The following is a 14,242-nucleotide window of genomic DNA, read 5'->3' on the forward strand; positions in this document are numbered from 1 at the left end:
TTGCAGCCTTTGTTATTGTGAGTTTTGGGCTCTTTTAGAATTGCACTTGTAAGGTCCAATGAGAACACGCAAAACAAAGCGGTGGATTTGGATATGATTAGTTAAGTATTAGCTAAAAATTGAAAAATAAGTTAATATTTTTTAAAGCAATTTTCTTATAGAATATTTTTTTAAAAAAACATACCGTTTGGTAGTTTTAAAAGCGTGCGTGTGAAAATCAAGAGGTAGAAGTTGGGAAAGTGGAGGAAAGAACTAAGCCTTGGAGACTGTTCAGGATATTTGCATATTGTTGTACTAAGAAATGTCAAATGAATGTTTCTTTTGATGGTATATGGGCTTTGCTGGCATATCTATTTATGGCCATTGCTGCACTACAGTGTGCGTGTCCTTGATACGGCTTGCTTTTGGCAAAACAATGATCCTACTTCATCTGTTTCAAAATATAAATATTTTGTTTTTAGAGATTTTCAGATGAACTGAAAAATAGGTGGAATTGACTGGTAAAAAACCATGGTCGGTTAAAAAAGAAAGTAGATAAAAAATTAAATAAATAACGATGTGATTGGTTGAGATAAAGAAATAGCCAAACAGGTAAAGAAAATAGTTATATTTTGAATAAATTTGAACTCCAAAAATAGCTAAATTTTAGAACGAAAAAAATATCAAGGCTGCTTGGAAGCTGGATAGAGCTTTCAGCATGGCAACCCACGGATCAGTCACTGTTCATGCGAGTAGCACAGCGGATCAACGCAATTAATAGATCGATTTTACTGTAGCATCTGGTCTGACTCGTTGTTGCACGAGCATGACATAGTTCGGAGTAGGACACAACGATAATGTTCTATGTGTAAAGAATGAAAGCCTGGGCAAGAGAGAAAATAGTTATAGTTGCGGGCAAATTATCCATCAGGTATTCAGACTTCTTTTTTGGCATGCTGGTGCTTATGTCACCCGCACGCGAAAATAAAAAACCATAAAAGAAAATAAAAATTGCGAAAAAATCGAAACCCTAGTTGCCGCTGTAGCTCGATGGCCGCCGTTCGCCTCTGCTCCGGCCACCTCCTCGTCCTCGTCGGCGGGGGCGGCGCGGATTCGCGGGGCCAACGGCGCCGCTCCCGGTCACCTCGTCGTCGTTGTCGGCGGCGGGGCCCCACTCCTCCCGCCATCGCCCGCTGCCGAGCCACCCGCCTACTGCCACGTGAGAGAGGAGAGACAGTTGGAGGTGAGGATAAGGATAAGGAGGTGAGAGAGGTTGAGGGAGGATATGAGGATGAAATTTTTGAAGTGTTGAGAGGGTAAAAGAAGGGAGAGTATTTTCGCGCGTAGTGCTCTTAAGATGCCCGCACGCAAAAATGGGAGGACGATGTTTGTTCTATCAACTAGGAAGGTAGCCCGCGCGAATGCGCGGGCATGCGTCCTATGCTAAGTTTGAGATAAGTATAAGAGCGAAATATTAAACGGAAAACATCTGCCATGATTTGTACATAAATTATTTTCATCAGCATTAATTGCTAAGTTAGTAACCTATTAGTTTTATATTATATCATATTTAAGTAATATCTATAAGCAATTATTTATAATCTTCTTTATCATTTGAAAATAAGGTAAACATATTTTTTTTTTGAAAACATGTCAACAAAAGTAAAGTAAGGTGTTTTTTAATTACATATCTATAACAGTTCAATTAAAGATGAATTGGGTGAGACATGAAGCTCCACTAAATGTATGGGTTTATAGAAGCTAATATGATTGATATAGTTTGAGAGGTGATCCATTTATGAACATTTCATGTAGGGTGGGTGAGAGGCTCCATGCAACCTAATATGAATATGATAATGACGAAATATAATTGCGTAGTAATATTTTGGAAATATCATGTACCATAAATACATGCTTAACTTTTATATAAGATAGATCTAACAGTTATAACAAATTGTTCACCGGTTTAAAAGGCATAAAAGTATTCCAGTTATGTAGCTTAAAAATTATGGTTGTTTTATTATCCAATGTTATTGTGAAGTGAGCACAGATCAATTGGTTAGGTTTCTTGTGGTGTAACTTGTCTACCTGGTTTAAGTCCTAGACTTGATACGGGTGCTCGCATTTACGGCTAAATATTCTTTCAATGGTAGGTGGCGTACCCGTCAACAGCGAGACGCCTGTGGTGACATCGTCATTCTCAAAATGTGTTGGCTCAGTCTTTTAGAGGTACTCAAAGGAGCAGGCTGTGCGCGTGTCGTGTTTCTTAAAAAAAAATCCAATATTATTGATTGTTTCTATTTTAGTTTAATATCTAAGAAATAGCGAGAAAGACGTCAAAACTTATTTGCTTTTTTCTTAAAAATGTATGAATTAGTGAACAAAAGCTAGTCCGTAAAATATATATGATCCAAAGTAATGAATCTTTTAATAATGAAGTTAACTTGATTCTTTAATTTTAAATTTTATAGTAAATAATCTAATTTATCTCCTACTTAGGCTACATTCGATCTAATTGGTTGAGCTTAGGCAGAATCTTTTAATAATGTAGTTAACTTGATTCTTTAATTTTAAATTTTTTAGTAAATAATCTAATCTATCTCCTACTTAGGCTACATTCGATCTAATTGGTTGAACTTAGGCAAGGCATGAAAAACGATGTAGGTCATCAACGCAAGATTAATTAAGTATTAAATATTACAAACATATATATATATATATATATATATATATATATATATATATATATATATATATATATATATATATATATATATATGTATAGAAAGTATTTGTAAAACACCAACAGTTTAATGGTTCGGAGACCAATCCAATAAGTACTTTAGAAATCAACCTTACATTTATTACTTATACACTTAAAAAATATGTACAAATCAAAAGCATAGATTGAGTCATTAACGGCTAAAATCCTGACTTTATTTTGCGAGAAAAAAATGTGATATATTTTTAAACAATACATTTTTTTATAGGTGTTTATGACAAATGTCCTGAGTAATTTTTTTAATTACTCATTATTTCATCTTGAACTATCAATGTAGGCCCATTGATGCAAATAAAATCTATCTATACTCAACAATTGTAGTGTGAAACTAGTTATCGTGCACGTGCAAGGCACATGTTGGCAATATATAACTAACAAACAATTACGAATGGAGAACAAAATTTTATAGGTTATCCTAAGATGACAATTTGGTCAGTGAAATCTATAAAATCTTGTGTTCAATTACAATTTTCTGACCAACAAAGGTAAAAAAAATATTCGCAAAAGGTACGAAATTGCCAACTAAAATTCATACATTGCGCTGCTGCTACTTCCGTAAACAAACATTTGTGATCTAAATTTAAATGATTGTCAGCTAGAAGTGATATAGTAAGTAGTAAAGAGAATAACTATCGGAGCATTCTTTTCTTACAGAAGAACAAATTAATTTCTTACAGGAGAATAACAATTGATCTTATTTTCTCATTGCCGTAAAACATAATAATTTGAAGGAAATGGAGAATTTTCCTATTCCCTCAGCTGAATTTACCCAAATTACTCCCTAGAAAGGACAATAGTTTACGAATATACAATCAGAGTAGACGATGCATTTGATAAATTTTTCATCTTTTACCTAGATGCCCTCCATCTTTACAGCCGATTCAACAAACAGGATCATTCTAGGGCTAGCTAGTTTAAGAAAGCTGCACAAAAATAAGTACTCAAAACTTCTGTTAGAAAGAACATATTTATGCTCCATACATTCTCTGCGGTGAGTTTTATTTTATGAGAAAAAAGGAAACATAAATACATATTAACATTCCTGAAAATGAATTAAGATGACCAAATTATATATTCAGGCATAAACTTTTATCTCACTTTAATCTATGCACTAAAACTCTATTTGAACTCCTAAGACCAGTATGCCACAAGAAAGCATGCACACCATGGAATCCTAAATGGTCACTCTGAATTGACACTTGCCAGTTTCTACAACACATTTAATTCCATGGATGGCCAGTAACAATGCACGTGCAATGCACGAAAAGGCTAAACTAAATTCAATCAAATATATTGCTCTGTAGATTTACAGACAGAATAGCGTTAAACATCATTCATTTGAAGCTACGCAAATAGACAAACCATATTCTTTAATCAATTGTACAAAATGCGAACCTAGCTTATACAATGTACCTAACCAAATCAAGAAACCCACTTTAGTGCAGATTCAGTACCAAATGTGCAAAATTTCAAGTACATGATCATCTAGAGTATGAACATTCAGTTCCGAACTCTGAAGTATAAACCATCAGAAGCAAATACAGAGATAAAAAATTGTGGAGACAAAGCTTAAACCGTCAGAAATAATGATGGTGTCCAAGACACCATGATCTCTGTGGACCATGTGATCGTCAATGGGGGATGACCATCATTGATGGGTCAAGGTTGATTCCACCGGCGCCTGGGATCAGCAGGCAATCAGATTATCACTTAGGAGCTTGATGCGTACATGGACATGGGCCATGGGGACATGGTCATAGTGTTCCTTCTGTCCTGCCCTGATCCCCTTAAAGCAAAAAAAAAAAAAAGAAAAAAAAACCAGCAAAATGACATGTATACTGCTACCATCAGAAAAAGAATTGAGATCCAAAATTTTTGAAATGATTGTAGCTTCAATACAGTAACAGGAAGAGATCTAAACTTCATCGCCAAAGTTTATAAAAAAAGACTGAACTATAATTCATGTATGGCCCTAATATCACTATACCAGCAAAATGGCCAGTAGTTTCACTGTCATGACAATGGTTTACATGTGAATTACAAATGCGAATTTCAGTTTACTGTAACAGTTCCCATATGGATTAAGCTCAAAACAAGTAAAAACCTGCTGAAATCTTTGTCACCCTTTCCAATAGGTTCATCAAGTTAAGCAACCTCTGAACCTGGTATTTCCAATAAAGTCGTTTTGATCACATTCTCATCAAGAAATGGAAAACGTGCCTGCAGTGTAGACAGTAGTACAGATCGCTAATTCTAATTCATAACGCACGACAGAAATTACCTCCTTGGCTCCTTGCCATTGTTTTAAATGCACCTACCATCTCTTCCCAAATATCTTTTTCAGATTCTCTACACATCTATAAACTCATTTCCTCATCAAGTGAAACCTGGTGAAAATACAGGGACAAAAAAAGATCAAGATTTGTGCAGTTGCAGTACAACATCTGAAAGAGTATGCATTGCACAACCTAATATGCAAGTATACAGCAATCATTATTTTTGGGTAAATACAATAATCGAACTGGCGCTTACACACATACCCTCCAATTTGCATGATTATATCAGAGTGAACATTCGAGAGATATAAACAAAGGACTCCCATATATCATACAAGCTCTAAACTTTGTGAGTTTTATTTTGATTCTGATCAATAGCAAATATATCTTTGGAGCTATCCAAACAAAGCATGGCATGGACAAGCTAAAGCAGAGGCAACGTTAAGTCAATTGAGTGAATTATGCAATGTTCAGGAATTTCTGAAATCATCTAATGGCATAATGCAACTGCAATAATTTTGATCTACAGGGTCAGAAGCCACAGTATAATTTGAAATGTTAATTTGGACCTTAAAAACATCATGAGTCACAATGTATTTTCCCTCTCAATCTACATGGAAAAAACATATACCATGTCTTGGCCAGTAATCAATGGGGTGATGGAAGCCATATATAACAAAAATGACAATGGCTCCTATACTTTGCAATATATATAATTTGCTTACTAATATATTGCAAGTGAACTTGCAGAGAAAAATAGAAAGTATCCATGATTGAATTACCTCTAAGAGAAGGTCTGGCTGATCATTTGAGCATACTCTCAGCTTATCAGCATATGGTGATCACTTGAAGCATGAATCTGAAATGTCGTATCCCCAGCATTTCATATTGCACTTGCAACTTTGCAAGGCGTAGAGAATCCATCACTCCTTCCGTTTTACTCTGTTGAAATTAACTGCAACAATAAAGCATGCATCATTCCATATCGATTCATATATAGTGCATGGTAACCAATTGACCATCAGGATTTGGAAATTTTGCGCAGGTGGAGATATGACCAGAATATTACCAAGATTATCAAAGAGGCATGAAATTGTAAGTGAACACCAACATATATAGATATATATAATGCTACAATGATAGGCCGATAGTTAGCCATGGCATGAGAAAGTTCATAATGGTACTACCTTCAATATGCTGGGACTACCTTGAAAGAGTTGTCGTGGTAGACCTGAAGCGTGTGCAGAGTCGACGCCGGACCGGTATGGCGAGGCGGTGCGTCGATGATCTGGTGAGACGGCAGCGAGGTGACATGAGGGCGATCTCCTGGCGGCAAAGGTACCTGCTTGTAGTGGCGGCGCTTAGGGTTTTGCACGGTGAAGGGAGGGGGGCAGCACTGGGCTGGGGAACCGGGGAAGGGAGGTGCGCACCGTGGGTGTGCGCAGCGGCTGCACCTAAGAGGACAGCAAAGACGGCGATCTGGCGGCGGATGATCAGGAGGCAACACGACTGCGGCGGCGCTTGAGAGGAAGACGCTAGAGTTCGCAAGGGACGTTGCGTGGCCGCGTGGGACGTTGGGGAGTGATCTGAGCCATTGGATTGTAAGGTGATCACGGGTCGTTGGATTTGATTTCACCTGTAGGATTGGAAGGCAAAACTCCTCCTTTTTTTACGCTAGTATAGATGATACGTTCATTTGATATTTTATATTATATTATAGATCTATTTTGGGGTGTGCATGTTTTATGAAGTAATATATTTTTCTTATACTACCACCTTCACTAAAATTAAAAAAAATCCAAAGAAAGTATAATAGAAAATCTAATTTAAATCATTGTTTTCTTTCGGTAGTTTAACTAAATATTTAACGCCGTCATAAAAAATACAGAGCAAGTGAAAATCCAGTTTGAAAAACAATGTTTTTTTTCCAGTAGTACGTAGTACGTATATATGCAGTATGTTTTTTTTTCTTTTATGCTGTATATCATTTCTTCTTTTCTCGTTTGTAGTGGTTAACTCTGTACGCACGTATGCCTTCTTGGCTTATTTCTGCCAATATTTTTTAGGTAAGTATTACATGGTAAGTTAGAAGGGATAGATTACTATTTATTTATAATGGATCTATTCTAACGGTGTAAACTAATGGTCTACCAACTTAAATAAAAATCGAGGGTTAGGTTTTTTTTCTCAGAATTTCTAAGATTTTATCTATTTTATTGCAGTGCTATGTGGCAGCTTGAGAGTGTTTTTAGAGCGCCACGTGGCGGTATAAGAGCGTTTGCAGGAAGTTTAATAGACTTTTATATAATAATAATAATAATAATAGTAGAAAGAATAGAATAGAAATTATGATATTGATCTAATTAGAAAAAAAAATAGAGAATGGGGGAGGAACTGGATTGTGCACATGGAGGCAAACGTACCTGCTACGTACGTAGGCACGTGTGGGGACAGCCAGGAGGGTTGGGCGAAGGGAGTTTAGTTTTTAAGGATTTTTTCTGATTTATTAGGGTGTCAAAATACAACTAATCTAATATAATGGTCTAAATTATCGGGTCCACCGATTTAAATGAAAATCAACGGTGAGATTAGATATTGCCACGTGGCGGTCTAGAAGCGATTGTAGAGGTACCACGTGACGGCTTGAGAGTGTTTGTATAAAGTTTTATGGACTTTTAGTATATAATAATAGATATATATGAGGCAAAGCTTTTACCCTCCTACGAAAGAAAAAAAAAGAACAGTATGGATATCTTAGTCTAGCTCACTACCACCATAGATAGGTCGTGTTCCTCCTCCCGGCACGTAAAACAATGTTCGCATTAACATGTTATTGATTAAGTACTATTAGCTATTTTTTAAAAAAATAGATCAACATCATTTTTTAAGCAACTTTCGTATTTTTTTTTAAAAAAAACATACCGTTTAGTAGTTTAAAAAGCGTGCGCGCGGAAAACGAGGGTGAGGAGTTAGGAACTCCAGCAAATGCCCTGTTTGGGAGAGCTTCTCCCAGCTGCAGCTTTTCTCAAAAGCTGCTTCTGCTAGAAGCTGCCCCAAACAGTCCACAGCTTCTGAGAATCTGTAGTTACAGATTCTGAAAAATAAACTAAGAAACCAGAAGCTGGAGAAACTGGGTTTCAGAGTTTTTCCAGATTTTTAAAAGCTGGCTACCAAATAGCTGCTTCTCAGAATCTAAAGCTCCCCTAAACAGAGCCAAATAACGCAGCCATAGCACAGCTGCCAAGTTCTTGCTGCTCATGGCAACCCTGGCCTGCTTCTCTGCAAGCCGTCGTCAATGACACTTGTAACTTCTTCGCTTGATGGCAACCTACAGCCAGGCAATCAGACTGCTGCTGCCGGTGGAAAAGCGTCATCTGCACTTCTGCACCAACCAAACCGGCCACGTCCTCGAGCTTGATCTTACCTTGCTTGCTCTTGAGCATCTGGAGTCTCTCTATCTTAATAGAAACTCTTTGCATTTAGCATAATAGATGTCACTAGCATAATAGATGTCACTCAGTGACATCTATTATGCTAAATGCAAAGAGTTTCTATTAAGATATATTGTGCATCTGGAGTCCATCCAGTCGCACTATTGCTATTTTTTGTCATGTATGGAGCTTATTAGAGCAAGTACCCTAAATGCATATGATGCATAGATCCACGTTGGTGTGTGTGTGTATATATATATATATATATATATATATATATATATATATATATATATATATATATATATATATATATATATATATATATATGTTTGTACTGGTACAGTTGTGTAGTGTGTCCGAAATCGCCCTTCAGACTTTAGACCCTGTTTAGAGGGGACTAAAACTTTTTAAATTCCTATCTCATCGGATGTTTGGGCACTAATTATAAATATTAAACGTAGACTATTAATAAAACCCATCTATAATCTTAGACTAATTCGCAAGACGAATCTATTGAGCCTAATTAATTTATTATTAGTCTATGTGATGCTACAGTAAACATTCTCTAATTATGGATTAACTAGGATTAAAAAATTTGTCTCGCGAATTAGTTTTCATTTATATAATTAGTTTTGTAAGTAGTCTATATTTAATACTTTAAATTAGTGTCTAAATATAGGGACTAAAGTTAAGTCCCTGGATCCAAACACCACCTAAATCCTGAACTCACTCTTTCTACCATAGCTCTGTTGTGAATGTTGTCGAACAGCTACAGTACCTGACGAAAGATGAAAGCAGAACAAGAAGAGCTGGGGCAGAGGTTTTGCGCTGCAAACTTCATCAGCTTTTCTGGGCTTATAGTCTCCCTTAATCTGCGTGCAAAATAACCAACTACGATTGGCTGAAAAATTCTAAATCAACTAGTCCCTGAAAGACTAAACATTCTAATTACTTTCTGTTGAGCTGGGCTTACAAACTAAAGAACTACTAACTGAAATGAGACTAAGCTGAGTTCTTTCCAAAACTTTCTCAACTCATCTCCCTCGTTTTTCGCGCGCACGCTTTTCAAACAGCTAAACGGTGTGTTTTTGCAAAAAAAATTCTATACGAAAGTTGCTTTAACAAATCATACTGATCTAGTTTTCAAAAAAAAACTAATGCTAAATTAATCACGTGCTAATGTACTGCTCCGTTTCCGTTTTACGTGCGCAAGAGATATGTTCCCAACGAGGTGGAACGAACACATCCTAAATCATAGGGAAAATGGAATGAAGTCTAGTGGAATATCGAGGATTTTAGATATGGGTAACCAACTTACATAATTTTTTTAAATACCACAAATATAACAAGACGATATTCCATAGAAATATAAAACTGATCAAACGCGCATCATGATATATTAATAATGTTTTTCCCCCGTTTCCCAAGAGTTTTTTTCCTTTTTTACATACATGGGCTTTTGGGGTATGTATTTCTTTCCGTTTCATGTTATAAGACGCTTTGATTTTTTTCTAGTCAAACATTTTAAGTTTATAAAAGATTCAGCAACATTTTCGACACAAAAGAGTGTTATAAGATGCTTTGACTTTTTTCTAGTCAAACATTTTAAGTTTATAAAAAGATGTATCAACATTTCAACACAAAAGAGACATACTATCAAAATATATTCAATGAAACTAATTTGGTGCTGTGGATATTTCTAAATTTTCTATAAACTTGGTTAAACTAAAAGATTTGTTACTATGGAAAAATGTCTTATCGAAGGGAGTACTTTGCAAAATTATGAGAAGACTGGTCATCTCCCGGAGCTAATTCTTTTATATTTTAGCCCTTTAAAAAATTTATTTTACAAATAAATCTCTGGAAAAACTTAACAAACGACACTAGCATCGAGGACCCATATGTAACTAGAATTCTAAAAAGGGTTAAAATGTAAATGTTTTATAAAAATAAGCCCCCAACACTAGAGGGGAGCCCTAATGGGCGATTGATCGCCCGCTAATGGGGGTAGCGATCAGATTCGCTACCCCCCTCCCCCCTCCCTCCTTCGTTTCCTTTTTTGGCACCGTATTACTTTTCTATTTTAGTAAATTTATACACCTCAAGTTTATACACCTCAAGTTTACACATCTGAAGTTTGGAGACCCAAAGTTTATAAGTCAAAAGTTTATATATCGATTCAAATTTGAATTTGAATTCAAATATTTTTTTATATATAGTATTTCTATACATCTAAAGTTTATACACCTAAAGTTTTATAGACCTAAAGTTTATAGACCTAAAGTTTATAAGTTAAAAGTTTATATATCCGATTCAAATTTCAATTTGAATTATATCCGATTTAAATTTGAATTTGAATTCAAATATCCGATTCAAATTTGAATTTGAATTATATTCAAATTCAAATTTAAATTTGAATTCAAATATTATATATATATATATATATATATATATATATATATATATATATATATATATAGTATTTCTATACATCTAAAGTTTATACACCTAAAGTTTATAGATCCAAAGTTTATAAGTCAAAAGTTTACATGCCCAATTCAAATTTGAATTTGAATTCAAATTTTTTATATATAGTATTTCTATACATAGATTTTTCTAACTTTTGTTTTTTAAAAAATTTTGTGTGGTGTACTGTAGTAGAAAGAGAAGAAGGGGAGGAGGAAGGGGGGAGAGGAGGGAGGAGTATATACTATAGGAGAGGGGAAGGGGGTGATCGATGGGAGCGATCACCCGCCCAACAGGATTTCCAAACACTAGAGTCATTGGCGGAAAAAAAATTCCATTCTTGAAATAAGTTTTTTTAGGTAAGTTTTTAAAAAGGATTAAAATGTAAAAAAAATCCAGCCTCACGCAGGATACCGTGGTGCAGCCCATTGGATCAACATCACTGAACTTACAAGCCACTAGCCTTTCCGGCCGCCATCTAGCATTTTTAATGGAAAAGACAGGAACCAATACTTGTATATAATAAAATAGTAGTATAGTAGCGGAGCGAGAATCCTAATGAGCGATTGCTCGCGTGAGGGAGTGGATAGCGATCGGTTGGTGGGCCTCTCTTTCCAGTTCCCACGTTGCTTTCTTTTTTTTTCACCGCATTGCTTTTCTATTTTAGTAAGTTTATACATTTTAAGTTTACACATCTAAAGTTTTTACTGTTAAAGTTTATATATGTTTATATATATAAAGTTTATACTATGAAAATTTATATACTCGATTTAAATTTGAATTCAAATTTTAATATATTTTAAGCGATCAGTTGGTGGGCCTCTCTTCCCAGTTCCCACGTTGCTTTCTTTTTTTTTTGCCACCGTATTAATTTCCTATTTTAGTAAGTTTATACATTTTAAGTTTACACATCTAAAATTTTTGTGCGGTTAAAGTTTATACTATGAAAGTTTATATACTCGATTTAAATTTGAATTCAAATTTAAATATATTTTATATAAAATATTTATATACACATAGTTTATATGTACAAAGTTAGCAATGTATATATGTGTGTGTGTGTGTATATATATATATATATATATATATATATATATATATATATATATATATATATATATATATATATATATATATATAAAGTCTATGTACATGAATAGTTTTTAGTGTAATATATTTTTTATTTTTTTCACACTTATTTTTAAATTGATTTTAAATTTACGAAGAACCCACGACTAATTGCGTAACGCAGCGTTGCTTTTTTTTACACGAGGAAACCGCGTGCGGGCGTGATTTCTGATCGCTGGCCTCCGGCGCCAGCGATCGGTCGCGCAGCAGCCACCCCTGTAGCGGAGCCCACTGGATGTGTTTAAAATTTTCAGGGGGGAAGGGAGGGAGGGACGACCCCCCTCCCCTGTTATCCCATCATCATCTCCCTTGTTGGGTTCTTTAGAGTTCTTCCTTCCTTCCTTCATGCTCCGAACTCCGAAGGAGGTGCCCCAGAGAGTTCATCCAATCTGACCAAATCACGTAAGCAATCGATCCGGGAGCGAAGTTGCACGCATAGAAAACTACGGACGGCGGCTCCGGCGACTTGGCTCCAGTCCGGTATGTGGTATCCACTCCTCCAAGTTCTTCTTCTGTTCTTCATCATCCCCTCCCTCTTCTCACTTTTTCTGGATTAAAAAAAAAATCATGGAGAACTCGCCTAGTGAATTTGGTGGTGGTTTCCCAACCTCCATCATTCCCTTGTTTTCCTTTTTTTTAGAAATGTTCTATAGAAAAAGTTACGGTAAAAAACCATATTAACTCATTTTTCAAGTTTTTTAAGTTATATTTAATTAACCATGCTTTAATTTGTTACTCCGTTTTGCGTGTGGAGGGTTCCAACCCAAATAGCCTTTGTGTCTCATCGATCGCCCATTCAGCCACCATCTAGGGAAAAAAAACCGTCACCAAGCTCGACTCGTATCTGGAGCTCTGTTTTTTTCTCTTCTCAAAAATTCATTTTTTTTAAAAAAAATTACTAGTGAACTGTGACAATGGTTTACGTGATATAGTACCAAGTTATTAACTAGGAAACCAATCCACCTATAAGTTTATTTCATTAAGTACAATTACAATTTCTAATCGTTTTCTTTTGTATTATACTACTAAGTTTGGTTATTTACTACTCCCTCCGTCCCAAAATATAACTACTTTTAGTCCTCAAGATTTGTCCCAAAATATAACAACTTCTCCACCAATATTCTATTCCCAACCAATCACAACCCTCCACCATTCACCTTTCCCAACTACCTCCACCGCCTGCTTGGTTGGAGGGAGTTTTTAGGAGGGATTGGGAGTTTAGAGGGATGAGGCTATTAACTGTTTTATTTGGTTGGGGGATATGGGAATTTTGGTGGGATGGGGATGGGAAATTGAGAAATGAACTCCCTCCTTTTTAATACCTGGGTAGGGGCAGGTAATTGGGAGGCAATTCCTCATTTACTTCGCCTAAACAAATCTCAGCCATCCATTTTCATTAATGACCTAATCTCCAACTAAACTCCCTATCAATTTTCACCACCTCTACCAAATAAGATACTGGGATGAAAAATCAAATTCCCATCTTAATCTCACCATCAAATCCCTCGTGTAAACTCCCAATCCCCTTCCTTGAAGTTGCCAAACAAGCCGCCACTACTCAACCAATCACAACCCTCCATCATTCACTTCTATCTACGTTCTTAATAACCGTGTCTAACTCTAAAAATACTTATATTCTGGGACAGAGGTAGTATAAATTTCTCCAAACTCATTCCACCTTCGTCCCTTCCCATGTACCATAATATAAGGCTATTGTTTTTCAATGTTTTTTTCGATGATCTTTTAATTACCATGTATCATAACGATGCTTATGAGCTCTTTTCTGCTAATCCAAATTATTGGTCACCTTAACTAGTATTTGTCTGAAAATGAGTAGTTCACCTCCTAAATTGCTTCCATATACCTGCATTTTTTTACCTGTTCAGAAATGGAATAGCTCACCTCTGCGTCAATTTTATTGGTAGCATGATGCTTGTAGTGCTTCTCTGTGCTTGTTACGATATTCAAAAATAGTGTTCCTTCTTGTCCCCGTGATATTCAACATACATATGGTATTCTATCTTACTATAAAGTTATCCCCCACTAACTCTTTAAACTTAACATGCAAAGATGCCACATCATCATCCATTAACAAGATGTCACATCATCATCCACTAATAATCATCACATTTAAACATCATGCAAACATGCTATATCTTTATAGTTTTTATAATTTA

The 14,242-nt window shown here is 35.6% G+C and overlaps 1 long non-coding RNA gene across 1 annotated transcript; it reads right to left on the reverse strand.

The window, feature by feature from the left end:
* Nucleotides 1–4,620: 4,620 nt before the first annotated feature.
* LOC107279435 (uncharacterized) lies at nt 4,621–6,633 on the reverse strand. The gene is made up of 5 exons (XR_003239273.2): nt 6,468–6,633; nt 6,245–6,379; nt 5,820–5,992; nt 5,043–5,148; nt 4,621–4,923 (listed from the first exon to the last, which is right to left on the reverse strand). It is a non-coding gene; the product is annotated as an uncharacterized lncRNA (long non-coding RNA).
* Nucleotides 6,634–14,242: the final 7,609 nt, after the last annotated feature.

Source organism: Oryza sativa, chromosome 11 (assembly GCF_034140825.1).
Source record: "Oryza sativa Japonica Group chromosome 11, ASM3414082v1".
Taxonomy (NCBI): Eukaryota; Viridiplantae; Streptophyta; class Magnoliopsida; order Poales; family Poaceae; genus Oryza; species Oryza sativa.